We start from the raw sequence: 17,480 nt of genomic DNA, 5'->3' as shown, positions 1-17,480 counted from the left end.
ATCTATCCATCTATCTATCTATCTATCTATCTATTTATCTATCTCATATCTATCCATCTATCTATCTCATATCTATCCATCTATCTCATATCTATCTATCTATCTATCTATCTATATCTATCTATATATCTAATTCTATCTACCTATCTATCTATCTATCTATCTATCTATCTATCTATCTATCATCTATCTATCTATCCTCATATCTATCTATCTATCTATCTATCTATCTCATATCTATCTATCTATCTATCTAGCTATATCTATCTATCTATATCTATCTATCTACCTACCTATCTATCTAATTCTATCTACCTATCTATCTATCTATCTATCTATCTAATTCTATCTATCTATCTATCTATCTATCTCATTCTATCCATCTATCTATCTATCTCATATCTATCTATCTGTCTATCTATCTATCTATCTATCTCATATCTATCTATCTAATATCTATCTATCTATCTATCTCATTCTATCTATCTATCTATCTATCTATCTCATATCTATCTATCTATCTATCTATATCTATCTATCTCATTCTATCCATCTATCTATCTATCTATCTCATTCTATCCATCTATCTATCTATCTATCTATCTATCTCATATCTATCTATCTATATCTATCTATCTATCTATCTCATTCTATCCATCTATCTATCTGTCTATCTATCTATCTATCTATCTATCTATTTATCTCATTCTATCCATCTATCTATCTATCTATCTCATATCTATCTATCTCATTCTATGTATCTATCTATTTATCCATCTATCTCTGTCTATCTCTAGCTATTTATTTATTCTATTTATTTATTTATTTATCTATCTCATATTTATCTATAACATATTATCTTTCTATTTATCATCATCTATTTCTGTCATATCTGTCATCATCATTTCATATCTATCTATTTAATATCTATCTATCTATCTCATATCTATCTATCTATCTCATATCTATCTATCTATCTATCTCATATCTATCTATCTATCTCATATCTATCTCATATCTATCATATCTATCTCATATCTATCTATCTATCTATCTTTTCTATCTCATATTTATCACTTATTTATCTCATATCTATATTTTAACCATGTATTATTATATGTTCTCTAAACAATTCTATATGTATTTTACTATTTCAGATTTATCTTTCTTTTATCTATTCACTTTACCTTCACCTTGTTTTCTAGCACTGATCCCCTCCTCTGACAGGTAATGTATGAGCACTACAGACCCATACTTCTATAGCCCATATACAGTCCAGTGCTGTGGTACCATGGTCAGCGCCCAAATGTACTGTGTTTCACGCCTATATTAACCCACATCTATCTATCTATCTATCTATCTATCTATCTATCTATCTATCTATCTATATACACATGCCGCCCTACATGTAGTGTACATGCACACAGGTGGTATTCTTTACATCTATTCGGATGTCCCTTAAATGCAACAGATGCCAATGTTCTTAGCATGGATGACATGGGGAGAAGCTGCTCCGAGCCGGTGGACGGGCGTCCTCTCCGCGATCAGTGCCGCACATCAGGCACACAGCTCCTCTATGTACAGGGCCTCCCATCAGGGGGACATGCCAGGCTGTGTCCGGTGCCAAGTGCATGCCAAGGGGCACTGCTAGGAGGAGCTTGGATCCCACAGACATCTGTGCCCCTACCTCTCATACATTTATATATAAACCATAGAGAAACGGACAGCGAAGGAATGGAAAGGAGCGCAGAAAACTGCTGTGACTTTACAATTAATATCATTTAGGATCATTATTATTCTATCAATCTAGAAATGGGTGAATTTGATATCACAAGCATTAAATGGTTAGAAGAATATACATTTCTTTATTACAGACGGAAATGTCAGGGACAGCAAATACATGAAAGTAATAAAATAATATCGGAAAACGGGGAAATAAAAGCGATTTTATATCTATATAGAGAGATAAAAAATAGAAAGATAGATCATTGTACTGATAGATACGATAGAAGTAAAATAATTAATTGATAAGTAGATAAATAAATAGATAGATATGAGATAAATAAATTAATTAATTAATAGATAAGTAGATAGATAAATAAATAGAGATAGCTAAATAAATACATAAATTAAAAGATAAGTAGATAGATAGATATGAGATAGATAGATAGATAAATAAATATATAAACAAATACATAGATTGGTTTTATTGGCAACATTCGCTTTTTAATTCATTTTCTTTGTTCGTTTATTCTTTACCTGTTCTGCCCAGTGCTCAGGACTGTATGTTGTGAAGGAGAGAGAAAAAAATAAATATAACAATAATTAACATCGTATATATTTTATTATTATTATTATTTTAATTACACAAACAAATAAAATAAAATTAATGATAAGAATATTATTTTTTTCATTTCTAGTTGGTTTTTTTTTGTTGCCCGTTTTCTGCCGATGTGGGTGGAGGGTCACCTTTCCCCCTATATATATATATATATATATATATATATATATATATATATATATATATATATATGCATTACAGCTGTATTGATTATATATCTGCATTACAGCTGTATTGATCATATATCTTTATTGGCTGTATTTATCATAAATCTATATTGGCTGTATTTATCAGATATATTGGCTGTATTTATCAGATATATTGGCTGTATTTATCAGATATATTGGCTGTATTTATCAGATATATTGGCTGTATTTATCAGATATATTGGCTGTATTTATCAGATATATTGGCTGTATTGATCATATATATTGTATTTAATAGCATTATTTTGGGTTTAGATGCTAAGGTTCCTGTAAATCCTGTAGATAAATGATTGTAATGCTTTGTAGGGACATTACATTGTATCATACACCCTGTACTGGAGGATTTCTATAGGTGACAGCTTGGATTTGGTGATGTAGTTATGAAACATTACAATATAATATAGGAATATATTTACAGTTTAGTTTGCCCTTATTTATTTATAACGTGAATTACATACTTACAGTTTATGAACATATTGTTACATTATGTGACTGTAGATGTGTCAGTATAGTTATTATTGTTACATTATGTGACTGTAGATGTGTCAGTATAGTTACATTTTGTGTAGTGAATATATTGTTACATTATATGACTGTAGATGTGTCAGTATAGTTACATTTTGTGTAGTGAATATGTTGTTACATTATGTGACTGTAGATGTGTCAGTATAGTTACATTTTGTGTAGTGAATATATTGTTACATTATGTGACTGTAGATGTGTCAGTATAGTTACATTTTGTGTAGTGAATATTTTGTTACATTATGTGACTGTAGATGTGTCAGTATAGTTACATTTTGTATAGTGAATATATTGTTACATTATGTGATTGTAGATGTGTCTGTATAGTTATTATTGTTACATTATGTGACTGTAGATGTGTCAGTATAGTTACATTTTGTGTAGTGAATATATTGTTACATTATGTGACTGTAGATGTGTCAGTATAGTTACATTTTGTGTAGTGAATATATTGTTACATTATGTGACTGTAGATGTGTCAGTATAGTTACATTTTGTGTAGTGAATATATTGTTACATTATGTGACTGTAGATGTGTCAGTATAGTTACATTTTGTGTAGTGAATATATTGTTACATTATGTGACTGTAGATGTGTCAGTATAGTTATTATTGTTACATTATGTGACTGTAGACTTGTCAGTATAGTTACATTTTGTGTAGTGAATATTTTGTTACATTATGTGACTGTAGACTTGTCAGTATAGTTACATTTTGTGTTGTGAATATGTTGTTACTTTCTGTGGCTATAAATGTACAATGTGTGCACTATGTGGCTATGTGTGGAAGTATACAGTTACGTATATGTGACTAGATAAATGTGTGAGCATACACTTACTTTATGTGACTATATATGGCAGTGTGTGACTATATACATACAGTAGGTAACTATGCGTGTGTATATCTGTAAAGTATGGGACTATATATGTGTAGTGGGAATATGTTGGCAATGATGTCTTGCCTATATGCAGTTATATTGTAATATATGAGTAATATGAGTCTATTTGTATGACCATATTGTAACCATAGATGCACAGTGTGTGTGATTATATACAATATGTGAGTATGTATGTACAGTGTGTGTGATTATATACAATATGTGAGTATGTATGTACAGTGTGTGTAAGTATATACAATATGTGAGTGTGTATATACAGTGTGTTGTGATTATAAACAATATGTTAGTATGTGTATACAGTGTGTGTGATTATATACAATATGTGAGTGTGTATATACAGTGTGTGTGATTATATACAATATGTGAGTGTATATACAGTGTGTGTGATTATATACAATATGTGAGTGTATATACAGTGTGTGTAAGTATATACAATATGTGAGTGTGTATATACAGTGTGTTGTGATTATAAACAATATGTTAGTATGTGTATACAGTGTGTGTGATTATATACAATATGTGAGTGTATATACAGTGTGTGTGATTATATACAATATGTGAGTGTATATACAGTGTGTGTGATTATATACAATATGTGAGTATGTATGTACAGTGTGTAACCATTGTTTCACAAAGTATGTGGGTATACCTATTCACTGTCAGTTTATATGTGCAGTATATGGGTATATATCTTCAGTGTCAGTCTATATGTGCAGTATATGGGTATACATGTTCAGTGTCAGTCTATATGTGCAGTATATGGGTATATATGTTCAGTGTCAGTCTATATGTGCAGTATATGGGTATATATGTTCAGTGTCAGCCTATATGTACAGTATATGGGTATATATGTTCACTGTCAGTCTATATGTGCAGTATATGGGTATATATGTTCACTGTCAGTCTATATGTGCAGTATATGGGTATATATGTTCAGTGTCAGTCTATATGTACAGTATATGGGTATATATGTTCAGTGTCATTCTATATGTGCAGTATATGGGTATACATGTTCAGTGTCAGTCTATATGTGCAGTATATGGGTATATATGTTCAGTGTCAGTCTATATGTACAATATATGGGTATATATGTTCAGTGTCAGTCTATATGTGCAGTATATGGGTATTTATGTTCAGTGTCAGTCTATATGTACAATATATGGGTATATATGTTCAGTGTCAGTCTATATGTACAATATATGGGTATATATGTTCAGTGTCAGTCTATATGTGCAGTATATGGGTATATATGTTCAGTGTCAGTCTATATGTACAATATATGGGTATATATGTTCAGTGTCAGTCTATATGTGCAGTATATGGGTATATATGTTCAGTGTCAGTCTATATGTACAGTATATGGGTATATATGTTCAGTGTCAGTCTATATGTGCAGTATATGGGTATATAAGTTCAGTGTCAGTCCATATGTGCAGTATATGGGTATATATGTTCAGTGTCAGTCCATATGTGGAGTATATACGTATATATGTTCAGTGTCAGTCTATATGTGCAGTATATGGGTATATATGTTCAGTGTCAGTCTATATGTACAGTATATGGGTATATATGTTCAGTGTCAGTCTATATGTGCAGTATATGGGTATATATGTTCAGTGTCAGTCTATATGTGCAGTATACGGGTATATATGTTCAGTGTCAGTCTATATGTACAGTATATGGGTATATATGTTCAGTGTCAGTCTACATGTGCAGTATATGGGTATATCTGTTCAGTGTCAGTCTATATGTGCAGTATATGGGTATATATGTTCAGTGTCAGTATATATGTACAGTATATGGGTATATAAGTTCAGTGTCAGTCCATATGTGCAGTATATGGGTATATATGTTCAGTGTCAGTATATATGTACAGTATATGGGTATATAAGTTCAGTGTCAGTCCATATGTGCAGTATATGGGTATATATGTTCAGTGTCAGTCCATATGTGCAGTATATGGGTATATATGATGTTCAGTGTCAGTCTATACGTGCAGTATATGGGTATATATGTTCAGTGTCAGTCCATATGTGCAGTATATGAGTATATATGTTCAGTGTCAGTCTATATGTGCAGTACATGGGTATATAAGTTCAGTGTCAGTCTATATGTGCAGTATAGGGTATATAAGATTAGTGTCATTCTATATGTGCAATATATGGGTATATATGTTCAGTGTTAGTCTATATGTACAGTATATGGGTATATATGTTCAGTGTCAGTCTATATGTACAATATATGGGTATATATCTTCATTGTCAGTCTATATGTACAATATATGGGTATATATGTTCAGTGTCAGTCTATTTGTACAATATATGGGTATATAAGTTCAGTGTCAGTCTATATGTGCAGTATATGGGTATATATGTTCAGTGTCAGTCTATATGTACAATATGTGGGTATTTATGTTCAGTGCCAGTTTATATGTACAATATATGGGTAATTATGTTCAGTGTCAGTCTATATGTACAGTATATGGGTATATATGTTCAGTGTCAGTTTATATGTACAATATATGGGTATTTATGTTCAGTGTCAGTCTATATGTACAGTATATGGGGATATATGTTCGGTGTCAGTCTATATGTACAATATATGGGTATATATGTTCAGTGTCAGTCTATATGTACAATATATGGGTATATATGTTCAGTGTCAGCCTATATGTACAATATATGGGTATATATGTTCAGTGTCAGTCTATATGTGCAGTATATGGGTATATAAGTTCAGTGTCAGTCTATATGTGCAGTATATGGGTATATAAGTTCAGTGTCAGTCTATATGTACAATATATGGGTATATATATTCAGTGTCAGTCTATACGTGCAGTATATGGGTATATATGTTCAGTGTCAGTCTAAATGTACAGTATATGGGTATATATGATGTTCAGTGTCAGTCTATATGTGCAGTATATGGGTATATATGTTCAGTGTCAGTCTATATGTACAATATATGGGTATATATGTTCAGTGTCAGTCTATATGTGCAGTATATGGGTATATATGCTCAGTGTCAGTCTATATGTGCAGTATATGGGTATATATATTCAGTGTCAGTCTAAATGTACAGTATATGGGTATATATGATGTTCAGTGTCAGTCTAAATGTACAGTATATGGGTATATATGTTCAGTGTCAGTCTATATGTGCAGTATATGGGTATATATGCTCAGTGTCAGTCTATATGTGCAGTATATGGGTATATAAATTCAGTGTCAGTCTATACGTGCAGTATATGGGTATATATGTTCAGTGTCAGTCTAAATGTACAGTATATGGGTATATATGATGTTCAGTGTCAGTCTATACGTGCAGTATATGGGTATATATGATGTTCAGTGTCAGTCTATATGTACAATATATGGGTATATATGTTCAGTGTCAGTTTATATGTGCAGTATATGGGTATATATGTTCAGTGTCAGTATATATGTGCAGTATATAGGTATATATGTTCAGTGTCAGTATATATGTACAGTATATGGGTATATATATTCAGTGTCAGTCTATACGTGCAGTATATGGGTATATATGTTCAGTGTCAGTCTAAATGTACAGTATATGGGTATATATGATGTTCAGTGTCAGTCTATATGTGCTGTATATGGGTATATATGTTCAGTGTCAGTCTATATGTACAATATATGGGTATATATGTTCAGTGTCAGTCTATATGTGCAGTATATGGGTATATATGCTCAGTGTCAGTCTATATGTGCAGTATATGGGTATATATATTCAGTGTCAGTCTAAATGTACAGTATATGGGTATATATGCTCAGTGTCAGTCTATACGTGCAGTATATGGGTATATATGCTCAGTGTCAGTCTATATGTGCAGTATATGGGTATATAAATTCTGTGTCAGTCTATACGTGCAGTATATGGGTATATATGTTCAGTGTCAGTCTAAATGTACAGTATATGGGTATATATGATGTTCAGTGTCAGTCTATACGTGCAGTATATGGGTATATATGATGTTCAGTGTCAGTCTATACGTGCAGTATATGGGTATATATGATGTTCAGTGTCAGTCTATATGTACAATATATGGGTATATATGTTCAGTGTCAGTATATATGTACAGTATATGGGTATATATGTTCAGTGTCAGTCTATACGTGCAGTATATGGGTATATATGATGTTCAGTGTCAGTCTATATGTACAATATATGGGTATATATGTTCAGTGTCAGTTTATATGTGCAGTATATGGGTATATATGTTCAGTGTCAGTATATATGTACAGTATATGGGTATATATGTTCAGTGTCAGTCTATATGTGCAGTATGTCTCATGTAAATGGCAGTATCTGCTTATATGTAATACAGGGTGCAGTCCATATTGCAGTACTGTGGCTGTATATGTATATATTATGCATATATATCTAACCACCTAGCTGTATACAGGTATACACAGTGTAGAGGGATGGTGCTGCTGTGAATAATCCCCTTTTATGGCACCTCTCTGCCAGTGCCCAGCCTGAGTGCAGAGGGGAAGATCAGGGAGGAGAGGGGATTACAGTTTAGATTCCATGACATCTGCTCATTATCACACACGGAGATTTTTTATATGGGAAGCTAAATTAAAGACAGATTTTGCCAGAATTGCAGATCTCATAAAAGGGATGAAAATGAGGCTGTAACATGGAGCAGGGACCATCACCTACCTATGTGCAGCCCTCACCCCTGCTCCAAAGACACAATGCAGGCAGTGGCCACACAGGTCAATAAATGACATCAAGGGACATGATGTGCCCAATATATAGGTGACAATACACACCCTATACCAGTGGTCTCCAACCTGCGGACCTCCAGATGTTGCAAAACTACAACTCCCAGCAAGCCAAAGGCTGTCCAGGCATGCTGGGAGTTGTAGTTTTGCAACAGCTGGAGGCACCCTGGTTGGGAAACAATGATCTAGTCCAGTGGTCTCTAACCTGCGGACCTCCGGATGATGCAAAATTACAATGATCTAGTCCAGTGGTCTCTAACCTGCGGACCTCCAGCTGTTGCAAAACTATAACTTCCAGCATGCCCGGACAGCCAAAGGCTGTCCGGGCATGCTGGGAGTTGGGGTTTTGCAACAGCTGGAGGCACCCTGGTTGAGAAACAATTATCTTGTCCAGTGGTCTCTAACCTGCGGACCTCCAGATGTTGCAAAACTACAACTCCCAGCATGCCCGGACAGCCAAAGGCTGTCCGGGCATGCTGGGAGTTGTGGTTTTGCAACAGCTGTAGGCACCCTGGTTGGGAAACAATGATCTTGTCCAGTGGTCTCTAACCTGCGGACCTCCAGATGTTGCAAAACTACAACTCCCAGCATGCCCGGACAGCCAAAGGCTGTCCGGGCATGCTGGGAGTTGTAGTTTTGCAACAGCGGGAGGCACCCTGGTTGGGAAACAATGATCTAGTCCTGTGGTCTCTAACCTGCGGACCTCCAGATGTTGCAAAACTACAACTCCCAGCATGCCCGGACAGCCTTTGGCTGTCCGGGCATGCTGGGAGTTGTAGTTTTGCAACATCTGGAGGTCCGCAGGTTGGAGACCACTGCCCTATACCCTATAATAAGACCCTGCAGTGAGATTTTAGGAGAGATTATGGGGCAGGATACACATGTGCAGAGGGACAGCTCAATGACAAGGCTCATATGTAAGGAGTTAACATCATGGTAGAGCAGAATGCCACTCACTAGATCGAGCTGCCAGGGCTACTGGCACCAGCCACATCACATTCCTGGTACCCTCACATGCGGAGCCTGGTACCCTGGCACACACTCTGCCCTGTACATCCAGCCTGGCACAGCTCTCGCAGAACATCTCACTTCCTGCTACCAGACTCCTGTGCCAAGGAGAGGAGGGGCACAGAGACAGAGAACGAGAAGGGAAAGAGAATGGCTGGGGGCATGGAAGGGATTGTAAGGGGTCAGAGGGGGGATTTAGGTGAAATATATTATTATTGTGTAAACTGTAAGGCAGTGAGGAGCAACAAAAATCTACAAAAAGGCAAAAAACAGATACAAGTGTACACTACACAACAAAGCAAATAGTAACACCATTGAAGTTAGAAAATATAGAGACAGGTCAGATATGAGAGACAGAAAGATAGATATCAGAAGGAATGGCATATAGATAGATATTAGAAAAATAGACAGACAGATATGAGATAGATAGATATGAGATAGATAGATAGATAGATATGAGATAGATAGAAAGATAGATATGAGATAGATAGATATGAGATAGATAGATATGAGATAGATAGATAGATATGAGATAGATAGAAAGATAGATATGAGATAGATAGATATGAGATAGATAGATATGAGATAGATAGAGAGATATTAGAAAAATAGACAGACAGATATGAGATAGATAGATATGAGATAGATAGATATGAGATAGATAGATAGATATGAGATAGATAGATATGAGATAGATAAATAGATAGATATGAGATAGATAGATCTGAGATAGATATGAGATAGATAGATATGAGATAGATAGAAATATATGAGATAGATATGAGATAGATAGATATGAGATAGATAAATAGATAGATATGAGATAGATAGATCTGAGATAGATATGATATAGATAGATGAGATAGATAGATATGAGATAGATAGATAGAAATAGATGAGATGGATATGAGATAGATAGATAGATAAGAGATAGATAGATATGAGATAGATAGATAGATATGAGATAGATAGATAGATATGAGATGGATAAATATGAGATAGATAGATATGAGATAGATAGATAGATAGAAATAAATATATGAGATAGATACATATGAGATAAATAGATAGATAGATACAAGATAGATAGATATGAGATAGATAGATATGAGATAGATAGATAGAAATGAGATAGATAGATAGATAGATAGATATGAGATAGATAAATATGAGATAGATAGATATGAGATAGATAGATAGATAGATAGATACAAGATAGATAGATATGAGATAGATAGATATGAGATGGATAGATAGAAATGAGATAGATAAATAGATATGAGATAGATAGATACGACATAGATAGATATGAGATAGATAGATAGATATGAGATAGATAGATAGATATGAGATAGATAGATAAATATGAGATAGATATGAGATAGATAAATATGAGATGGATAGATAGATAGATATGAGATAGATAAATATGAGATAGATAGATATGAGATAGATAGATATGAGATAGATAGATATGAGATATATATGAGATAGATAGATAGATAAATATAAGATAGATATGAGATAGATAAATATGAGATAGATAGATATAAGATAGATAAATATGAGATAGATAGATATGAGATAGATAGATATGAGATAGATAGATAGATATGAGATAGATAAATATGAGATAGATAGATAGATATGAGATAGATAGATAGATATGAGATAGATAGATAGATAGATAGATAGATAGATATGAGATAGATAAATATGAGATAGATAGATAGATATGAGATAGATAGATAGATAGATTGATAGATATGAGATAGATTGATAGATATGAGATAGATAGATATGAGATAGATAGATAGATGTGGCCGTAAATGTTGGCACCCCTGAAATTTGTATGAAGTATTTCTCACAGGAAAGGATTGCAGTAACACATGTTTTGCTATACACATGTTTATTCCCTTTGTGTGTATTGGAACTAAACCGAAAAAGGGAGGAAAAAAAAAAGCAAATTGGACATAATGTCACACCGAAAAAAAGAAAATGCTTTCCAGTGGAGTACCCCTTTAGAAATATAGACTGATTACTTCTTAGTCAGTTGGGCAAATGTTAAAAAAAAAACAGCAGTGGATCAAATACTTTATACTTTTATGTATATACTTGTCTTCTCCTAAATCTATTCTATTCAGAGATATGTCAGTGGTCAAAAAAAAAAAAAAGCATCTACCCCATCAAATATCTTGTTGGATTTAGAAATCCCATTTTTTTAAAGCGCAACTGTCATGAAATCTGGGTGCAATAACCTGCAGCCTTTGTACTGTGTGCAAGTGGTGTGTGTAGCAATGTTTTTTTACCTTATATTTGGCGGCTTTCATGACCCCCAAAAAATGCTTTTTTTTTAAATCAAAGCCACTGACGGTTGGATAGGTGTGGTGCGAGATACGCGATGCCCCGCTGCCGCCGCCACGCGCACCCCCTGTATGTCAGCGCTGGGACTGCTGTGTGACTGACACGTAGGTCCCAGCGCATGCGCCCTTCAGCTCATCTGACGTGCGCTCCCCAGGCTCCTGCTCGCTCCCGCCACCATCTTCCTTCTCAGTGCGCCTGCGCAGTGCTAGGTGTGGAGAACGCGCTTCCTCTCTGCCCCTAGTATCGGGAACTGTCCTGCTTGCGCGTGCGTCTCCACCAAAGAGAAGAAAGGCGATAATGGGCAAGAGTATAATTAACCAGCAAAAAAGAGGTGAGCTGAAGGGCGCATGCGCTGGGACCTACGTGTCAATCACACAACGGTCCCAGCGCTAACATACAGGGGGTGGGCGCGGCAGTGGCGGGGCATCGCGTACCTCGTGCCACGCCTATCCGACCTTTGATCAAAAGCCTTTTTTGGGGGGTCATGAAAGCCGCCAAATATTAGGTAAAAACATTGCTATACCGACCACCTGCACAGAGTACAAAGGCTGCAGGTTATTGCACCCAGATTTCATGACAGTTGTGCTTTAAATAACCTTTCAGAATTGATAGAAAGGGCTTAAAAACATAGAGCCCCTTTCTCCCCAGGGGTCACTGACTTATTTGGTCAGTGACTACACCAGGGGACTCCAAACTGTGAACCTCTAGCTGTTGCAAAACGACAACTCCCAGCATGCCCGGACAGCCAACGGCTGTCCGGGCATGCTGGGAGTTGTAGTTTTGCAACAGCTGGAGGTACCCCTGGTTGGGAAACACTGACCTATACTATATACTACTATATAGTCAAACATGCTGGGAGTTGTAGTTTTGAAACAGCTGGAGGCACCCCTGGTTGGGAAACACTGACCTATACTATATACTACTATATAGTCAAACATGCTGGAAGTTGTAGTTTTGAAACAGCTGGAGGCACCCCTGGTTGGGAAACACTGACCTATACTATATACTACTATATAGTCAAACATGCTGGGAGTTGTAGTTTTGAAACAGCTGGAGGCACCCCTGGTTGGGAAACACTGACCTATACTATATACTACTATATAGTCAAACATGCTGGGAGTTGTAGTTTTGAAACAGCTGGAGGCACCCCTGGTTGGGAAACACTGACCTATACTATATACTACTATATAGTCAAACATGCTGGGAGTTGTAGTTTTGAAACAGCTGGAGGCACCCCTGGTTGGGAAACACTGACCTATACTATATACTACTATATAGTCAAACATGCTGGGAGTTGTAGTTTTGAAACAGCTGGAGGCACCCCTGATTGGGAAACACTGACCTATACTATATACTACTATATAGTCAAACATGCTGGAAGTTGTAGTTTTGAAACAGCTGGAGGCACCCCGGGTTGGGAAACACTGACCTATACTATATACTACTATATAGTCAAACATGCTGGGAGTTGTAGTTTTAAAACAGCTGGAGGCACCCCTGGTTGGGAAACACTGACCTATACTATATACTACTATATAGTCAAACATGCTGGAAGTTGTCGTTTTGAAACAGCTGGAGGCACCCCGGGTTGGGAAACACTGACCTATACTATATACTACTATATAGTCCAACATGCTGGGAGTTGTAGTTTTGAAACAGCTGGAGGCACCCCTGGTTGGGAAACACTGACCTATACTATATACTACTATATAGTCAAACATGCTGGGAGTTGTAGTTTTGCAACAGCTGGAGGCACCCCTGGTTGGGAAACACTGACCTATACTATATACTACTATATAGTCAAACATGCTGGGAGTTGTAGTTTTGCAACAGCTGGAGGTGCTCTGGTTGGGAAACACTGACCTGTACTATATACTACTATATAGTCCAACATGCTGGGAGTTTGGAGCAGCTGCTGACCTACAGGCTGTATCAGGGCATGCTGGGAGTTGTAGTTTTCATTTGGAGCAGCTGCTGACCCACAGGCTGTATCAGGGCATGCTGGGAGTTGTAGTTTTGCAACTTCAAGAGGTCCATAGTATGGAGACCACTGGACTTCATTGTCAATATATTAACCACCTTAGGGCAACCAATCAGGTCACTACTTTCATTTTCACATCTGCCCTTAAAACTAGGATTCTGACTGGTTGCTATGGGCAACACTGATATTAATGCCTGAGGCCTCATAGCTATGGTCACCATATATATGTATACAGCACAAAGGTCACAACGTATATACATAAAAAGGGAGATTTATCACAACCTGTGTATAGAAGTTAACCAGTTGCCCATAGCGACCAATCAGATTGCTTCTTTCATTTAAAAAAATAAATTAAAAAAGGCCTCTGAGAAATGAAAGAAGCAATCTGATTGGTTGCTATGGGCAACTAGTTAACATTTCCTCTGGACAGGTTTTGATAAATGGCAAGATGGCGCCTGGTCTTTGCCTATAGCAACCATAAGTCAGCTTTTATCTCCAAAACCTGCCCTAAAAAAGGAAAATGTAGCTTTTCTTGGTTGTTATGGGCAACTAGACTGCCAGCTGAGGAATGCTCAGCCATATTTTACCCCTCCACATTTACATTCATGTAGGGTTGCCACCTGGCCGGTATTTTGCCAGCACAGCCGGTATTTTGGCCACCATAAATAGAAAAAAAAAATCACACTTGACCATTTGGTTGATTTCTTAAAGGAGTATTCCAGCGCAAAATAACTTATCCCCTATCCAAAGGATAGGGGATAAGTTATAGATCGCGGGGTATCCGAGCGCTGGGGCCCCCCGAGATCTCCTGGACGGGGCCGCGGCAGTCTGCAGGAAGTGAAGTTTCGTCCCCAGCAGAAAGACGCGGCAGACACGCCCCCTCCATGTATCTCTATGGGGTACATGGAGGGGGCGTGTCGACCGCCGCGTCATGCGGGGACGGAACACCCCCTTTCCAGCATACTGCTGCGGCCCCATACAGGAGATCCCGGGGGGCCCCAGTGCTCGGATACCCGGCGATCTATAACTTATCCCCTATCCTTTGGATAGAGGATAAGTTATATTGCACTACAGATGTCCTTTAATGCTCTTTCTTTAGTATTTCATTTTCAGGGTATGTTCACACGCGCGGATTTTTGCAGCGTATTTAGCTGCAAATACACTGGTGAAGGCCCGCTCTATGCTGGCTTTACATGTGCCTGCTCGTAGTGGCAATACGCCGCTACGAGCAGACACACTGCGATGTGCGAGTCGCAGTATACTCGCACATCGCGGGAGCTCTCTGCCTAGCTCAGAGCAGGGAGAGCGACCGCGATGTGCGAGTACGCCGCGCACATTGCTGCAGTGTGTCTGTCGGTAGCGGCGTATTGCCGCTACCAGCAGGCACATGTAAAGCCAGCATAGAGCGGGGCCTTCACCAGCGGATCCGCAGCTAAATACGCTGTGAAAATCCGCGCGTGTGAACGAACCCTCATAGTACGAAAATAGATCAGCAGATCTCCATAGTCTCATTCATAAGTAGATACAAAAATAAAACATCACCCAAAGTGCTTACTAGACACACTCGACAATCCTTTCTCGGGCGTCCTGTTGCTGACGTTCCTTCCTCTCACAAAGGGGTGAACAGGTGAGTAGTTGCCGGACACTTCCGACGTTTCGGAGGACACACCCCCTTTCTCCGTGTCCGGCAACTACTCACCTGTTCACCCCTTTGTGAGAGGAAGGAACGTCAGCAACAGGACGCCCGAGAAAGGATTGTCGAGCGTGTCTAGTGAGCACTTTGGGTGATGTTTTATTTTTGTATCTATTTTTGCACTATGAAAATGAAATACTAAAGAAAGAGCATTAAGAAATCAACCAAATGGTCAAGTGAGATTTTTTCTATTTATGGTTGCCCTTGGATATGGAATTGAGTTTCCATTGCGTCACACTCACACCCTAGTGCGCGGTAAGGTTCAGTCATTTTTTCTATATGGTATTTTGGCCACCCTGCCAGTATTTTTGAATAAAAAATACCGGCAATGCAATGGCCGGTATTTATCCAACCAATCCTCCAAGTCCCGGAATGTTGCACCATATACTATACCAGTGTTTCCCAACCAGAGCGCCTCCAGCTGTTGCAAAACTGCAACTCCCAGCAGTTTGCTGTTCGGGCATGCTGGGAGTTGTAGTTTTGAAACAGCTGGAGGCACCCCTGGTTTGAAAACACTGACCTATACTTTATACTACTATATAGTCCAGCATGCTGGGAGTTGTAGTTTTTAAACAGCTGGAGGCACCCCTGGTTGGAAAACATTGACCTATACTATATACTACTATATAGTCCAACATGCTGGGAGTTGTAGTTTTCGTTTGGGGCAGCTGCTGAGCCACAGGCTGTATCAGGGCATGCTGGGAGTTGTAACTAACTGCAATTCTTGAATTTAATTTTTTTTTTAAAGCGATCAAAAAGCCACATCAAAACAAAAATGGTACTGTTAAAAACGACAGATCGGGGCGCAAAAAATGAGCCTCATACTGGCCCATATAAGGAGAAATAAAAAAGTTATAGGGGTCAGTATAGGACAAAATTTCCACCCGCATATGTGTGTATCCTGTGATGTCACGCATATATAATTAATTATGCAAATTAGCGTGGCCAGTATTTTTTTTTAAAGAAAGGTGGCAACCCTAGTTACATGTTTAGTTTGGGACAAAGCACATCTTATACCCTGTGGAGGAAGGAGCGGCGAGGGGGCGACCAGACAACTTTTATGCCTCTTATGTTAGTATTTCAACCATGAACAATTCATTCTCCCCCTGAGAGTGGACGCCTGCGGGTGTCTGGAAGCCCCGGATTCACATCTGACCCTCAGCCGTTCACAGCCAGCAAGCTAATGTATACCAGCAGTGTAACAGTAAGGCCAGTGTCATGCAGGCGCAATTTTGCATCCATATTACAGATGAAAGTACCAGCCTGACCCGCAGGTCTAATGACCCGAACTGACATCGTTGGGCCGAAACTCGGTTGCAAAAATGCATCCGTATTAGGGTGAATTCACATCGATGTTTATGTGTACGGCGACCGTATTTATTTTTCGATTATAAAACTGTATAGAACCATATTTGTCGCTGTATCTATAGACCGGCATTGAGACACCGGACTAAAAAAAAAGTGAATCCGGTTTTGCAGGGTATGGCGCGGTTGCGGTTCAGTCCGTATTTTGCAAAACAAAACATAGTGTCCTACCTATGGTTTTAAAAAATATATATATACTGTTGTTTTTTTTTTTTTTTTTTTAAGTATTGCAGTCAATAATAAATGTATAAAAGAGTATGGGAATACGGTTTCGTACAGTTATAGCTTGTAAGGTTTTAATATCCTTAACCCGTATGCACAAACTGTGATGTGAATGCATCCTTACATCCAT

The sequence above is a fragment of the Hyla sarda genome, chromosome 12, assembly GCF_029499605.1.
Source record: "Hyla sarda isolate aHylSar1 chromosome 12, aHylSar1.hap1, whole genome shotgun sequence".
NCBI lineage: Eukaryota > Metazoa > Chordata > Amphibia > Anura > Hylidae > Hyla > Hyla sarda.
The sequence above is the reverse complement of the archived record's forward strand: the minus strand, read 5'-3'. Positions refer to the sequence as shown.